Source organism: Sander vitreus, chromosome 12 (genome assembly GCF_031162955.1).
Source record: "Sander vitreus isolate 19-12246 chromosome 12, sanVit1, whole genome shotgun sequence".
NCBI lineage: Eukaryota > Metazoa > Chordata > Actinopteri > Perciformes > Percidae > Sander > Sander vitreus.
In genome coordinates, this window is record NC_135866.1 from 5,116,033 (window position 1) to 5,121,868 (window position 5,836).

Consider the following 5,836-nt stretch of genomic DNA (forward strand, 5'->3'; position numbering starts at 1 on the left):
TCGTCGTTTATCCATTACTTTTAGCTAACTGTTTTAAGAGTTTATCCAATTGATTTAAGACAAACGTTTCGACCATTTAACAGTTACTTTTAGTTAACTGTTTTAGTTCATCCGTTACTTTTAGCTGTTTACCGTTTATCTGTTACTTTTAGCTAACTGTTAATCCATTACTTTCAGTTAACTATTTTCCACGTATTTTTAGCCGTTACGTTTCGCTAACTGTTTGAACAGCTTGGCTGTTACTTTTATCTAACCGTTTTAACCGTTGCTTTTAGCTAACTATTTCAACTTCTCTGCTTGCTAATTAACTAGTTTTCATGCAGTTGAAAAAAAGGCAGGGGTTTTAATGTTAAATAACTAGGGCTGTCAATCGATTAAAAAATGTAATCTAATTAATTACATACTCTGATTAATCGAAATTAATCGCATACATAATTAACGGTGCCTGAACCGATACTTTTTAAGAAAGTAAAAAAAGAAAAGAGAAAAAAAGGGTACTAAACAACAGTTGGTGACATTAAAGAACGGCTTGTTTATTGCTAAGGCCATATGGTCAAAATTAAATGATTTAATAATAATGTATAACAATAACAATAACTTATTTCACTAGTAAATTGCTGTTGAACGACAAAAACAACAACCAGATAGGAAAAGGACATTTACAATAACTTCAAATGCACCACGAAGCTGTAGTTTACCAGTTTCATTGAACTGGCTGTGTTGTTTCTCCGACGGCAGCTGCAGATTGTTACATCCCGGTGTTGAATCCTCTACAGTAAAACACAGTCAAACTTTACACCGTTTAGTGTTAGCTGTCAGCATTTTAACCGTGTTTAATCCAGCTACTAGCTAGCGGTAGGCTAACGTTAGCTGCTGTTGAGTATTGTGTTAACTAGCATCACATGCAGCGGTGTTTGTGTTTCCTGTAACGTCTGTTTCAGAGCATCAGAGAGAAGCGCAGACATATCAGTGGCACCAGATTTTCGTCTGTATGCAATATGTCAATATGGAATGGATTAATCTGCGTTATTTTTTCTCAGATTAATTAATCGAAATTAACGCGTTATTTTGATATATATTTGAGATATATATATATATTTTATTAAGTTATGAAGTTAGTGGCGTGTAATGTGCAGTCAGCCTATCGTAGCTATAGCTTATTGTAAATATACTTAATATCAGTATACACCAATTGAATCCTATTTGTGTGTTTATTTTATTCTGAACACAAATATGTGGATATATTTTTTAATCTTTCCATTTTTTTTCCCATTTAGTTTAGCTGCCCCACAATAATAAATAAAAAAATCTGTACAGAGTATAGGTGTGGAGATAATGTTGATTTCTGATGCCCATGATTACAGCTGTCATGCCCTCTTAATTGGGATAATTTAATATTTAATAATAATAAATTATTAAAATGTGTGAAATCAAACCATTACGCTTTTATGCTGAACCTGAAGGCTTCCAGTTGTAGAACCACTAATTTAAAGCTTTGTGATGTTCTTTAAAAATAAGCCCAATTAGTTAAGCTTTAATTACAAAGTAAAAAGAGCTTCTTTTTTCTCCTATTCCCACAAAATGTTGGAAAGAAGCTCATCTTTTTTTCTCACACGACTAGGCCCCTGTCGGCCTCTTGAGTTTCATGCGGATATATTTTTTGCCTGGACACAAAGAGATGGAGGGATTAAGGACATTGAGAAACCTTTCAGAAACCACAGCTCCCCTGAGAGCAGCACGAACCAGGGAGGCTGAGAGACCAGAAAGTGGAGGGGAAAAACAAAAAAAAGCCCTAGGAAGTGAGGAAGACAATTGGTCCCATAACCTTCTGGTTTTAAGTGAGAGGGCATTAGCTTTCTTTTATTCTGTAACACAGCAAACACACGCTCAGCCATTCTCTCACATGGACACACTGCTACTCAAAGTGCCTCAGGTCCATTTTATTAAATTTTATTGACTTAATGTTTCATTCATGATATCATACCGCTTTACCTCCTTAGGGAATGTTGCTGTCTCCGCTCTCCACTTTTGATCTCTCTTCCATCTTGATAGTTCTCCCTGGTGAGTTACTTTAGTGACAATTCAGCTGATGTGGGAGTCATAAGATGGTGTCAGGCGGGAAGGAGAAAGGAAATCGAATTTGCTGTAAATCTGATGTATGCACGTCTTACATTATATCACCACCAAATGTATGTACTGCAATATAAAATTGCTATGCTTTTTGCACATCACTTCACAGATGAGGAACATTTTGTATTGCTATTTGGCTAACCCAATCATTAGGAAAAAATGCTGTTTTTAATGAGAATAATCCTTCCAACAGCATGACTCAGGCCTTTGAAAATGCAATACAACAAATCCAGTGTTTGAACGGTAATGGCTTTTGCATCATCCACATGTGACAAAGCTCTTTTTTTTAATGTGTTTTGTTTGTGTTTCTGATGCCAAAATTCTGAGAGAACATGGTATTAAGAGAAATCACAGCCTACACTAAAGAATATGTGACAAAATATTCGGTTAAATTACAGCTAGGCAAAAATGCTGCAATCACATACATTATGGTTTTTATATATTGTTTTTCTAATTACTTCACCCTCAATTTATTTAGTACCTACTTAGCTATTTTTTTGTTATTCCTTTTGTCATCGATGCGCACATTTTCTCATACAAACATGCACATAACCAACATACAAACAAAGAAACAAACATGGTCTTTGCATTAACATATACAGCAATTCCCCTCAAAATCTCCCTTTCCTTCCTTTATCATATAAGAGCCAGCATAATTTGTTGTTGTTTTTGGCTTCTTCTATGACACCTCTTGACTCTTGTACTTCTCACATTCTTATTTCATTTGCAAAGTAAATGAGTGTTATATATAACACGGTAGAGCAGGTTTCCATGTGTCCTTTGAGCGAGACTGAAACCTGCTTTAAACAACTGTGTCTGTCAAATGAATGTATTACAATGACATGTAATCACCAGTAGTGGGATGTAACATTTACTCAGGTACTGTGTTCAAAAATTGTAAGGATATGTACTTTACTTTTTTATTTATTTTTTACTTACTTTGCGTTACGTTTGTTACTTTGGAGATTAAGATTTATTTTGTACAAAATCTAAAATCATTTTGCATCTCACAAACAGCTGAATTGAGCCTACACACTAAAACTCTGTTCACATCTTTATTAGACCTCAATAACACCTATAACATCCAAAATGGATCGTCCTCAGATTTCCAACTTTCTTTGATGTTTGGTCACATGATTACAGCGTATGAACATATATATTGTATGCTTGTAATTGCCTAATAATCTGTAATGTGCCACAATGCACCAGAAGTCAATACAAAGTCATGCTATTTCTCCAAACATCACACTTAAGTACAATTTTGAGGTACTTGTACTTTACTTGAGAAGTTCAATTTTATGTCCACTACATTTCAGAGGCAAATATTTTACTTTTACTCCCCTTTGTTTAATTGACAGCTATAGTTACTTACTTTGCAGATGGATGCAAAGATATACCAACAACTTTTAAATGATGATGTATTTTAATAGATATATGTATATAAAGTAGTTTTTAATTAGCCCAAGCTTTACCATCTGCAACATAAATAATTAAAATCCAATAATATAATATTCCATCCTGCATGATGAGTATATTCTGACGCTAATACTGTACTTTTACTTAAGTAAAAATTTGTATGCAGGACTTCTATTTGTAGTTTTCTACACTGTGGTATTCCTACTGTCACTTAAGTAAAACATCTGAATGCTTCTTCCACCCCTGTTTAAGAGGTTTATCCTGATACAATAAATGCTTAATTTATTAAATGTTGTATTTAATTGCCTTGTGTGTGTTTTTGATCTTGTGTTATTACTGTTTTAATTGCTGTACAACCAATCCGAGTAGTGAAGTACTTCTACATGATCTCCTGCCTCTTTTTTTTATTGCTTACATATAACTGAGCTCAATTTAAATCAAAGCTGTATTAAGTTATTACACAGACATGTTTAATATTTTAAGTCCACTCGAAGGAACTAATTTACAGGGACATAAATATTATAGATGCAGATCATTGGCCATTGGCATGCAGCATGTCTTCATAATATTACAATTTTTGCCGATTGCTTACAAACTGAAATCAAAAGCAGTACACAATTATCAAAACCTTACACTCAAGGAGCAAAACATTGGCCCAGATGTGCACCACTATAAAACAATGTCAGACTCACACTTTTTGCAAAACAATACACACAGTGATTTGTAAAACACTAAACACACTTGTATACATTAGACACAGAAGTATATCATGATGTCACTTCCTTGCAATTCTAAAGCACTGACTGTCAAATGACCACACCTATGAGCCAGTCTGTGAAACACAGCCATCAGGTGCGCAAACACATGATTGCTTAATTGTAGACACACCAATCAGGTTTACTGTAAGCAATAGAAAAATGCAGCAGGTAAGTCTAGTATTTTCTGTACTGTATTTTCAGTATTTTTTCAGATTTTTTTTTTTATTTTTGTTTGTTTTTGTAATTGTAACCTGTACTGGATACAGTATTTTATGTTTGTCTGTTGTTTGCTGAGCTAACAGTGTTGTGCACACTACTGTAGTAGCTGTATGAAAACTGGGACATGTTTTGTTGTGATTCTCCATGTTGACATGTTGACTGATTTGGGTACACAGAGAGAAATAAATTATATTTTCCTCAGTCTGCAGCATTGGTCTTGTGTAGTATTTGGTGAACTTATTGTATATTTGCACTTTCTCTGTGTACTTCATTTACAGTAGTCTTATCACTGAGAAGTCGAATTGCTAAAAGTATTTTAGGTTAGCAACAGCAATGTGTAACTGGTTCAAACTGAAGTAAGTCATATGGAACGTGTGTGTTTCATATGGTAACAAAATATGATTTTTATAAATTAGTGTATAGTTTTTGCAAGAGGGTTTCATTTTGCAAAGGGTCTGAGGTCTTCTGCTGATTGGGTGTGTGGTTGTGCTAATTGTGTGTAGTGTTCTTAAAAATCGGTCCCTGTTTTCAAAATAGCACTTAAGCAATTGAAAAAAAACTGTAAGCATATCCTTCTCTTCTTATGGGTATAAGTAACAGCATCTTCGCCATATAATGTGGCTGCCTATGATAGCAGACAGAGCACAGTACTTCGTTAGACGTTTAGCCCTCTTTTTGGGCATCCCAAGCTGACCTATCCCTTTTACAACCAAGCTGCCAAATATGAAAACAAATAGTCGGCACCTATAGCCTAGCTCTGAGATGGTGTTTAGTAGGGGTAGGGGAAAAATCGATACAGCATAGTATCGCAATATTTTCCGTGGCAATACACAGACGCCAAGTATCAATCTTTTATTATACAGTGGGGCAAAAAAGTATTTAGTCAGCCACCAATTGTGCAAGTTCTCCCACTTAAAAAGATGAGAGAGGCCTGTAATTTTCATCATAGGTACACTTGAACTATGAGAGACAAAATGAGAAAAACAAAACCAGAAAATCACATTTTAATGAATTTATTTGCAAATTATGGTGGAAAATAAGTATTTGGTCAATAACAAAAGTTCATCTTAATACTTTGTTATATACCCTTTGTTGGCAATGACAGAGGTCAAACGTTTTCTGTAAGTCTTCACAAGGTTTTTTCCTCCATGCAGATCTCCTCTAGAGCAGTGATGTGTTGGGGCTGTCGCTGGGCAACACAGACTTTCAACTCCCTCCAAAGATTTTCTATGGGGTTGAGATCTGGAGACTGGCTAGGCCACTCCAGGACCATGAAATGCTTCTTACGAAGCCACTCCTTCGTTGCCCGGGCG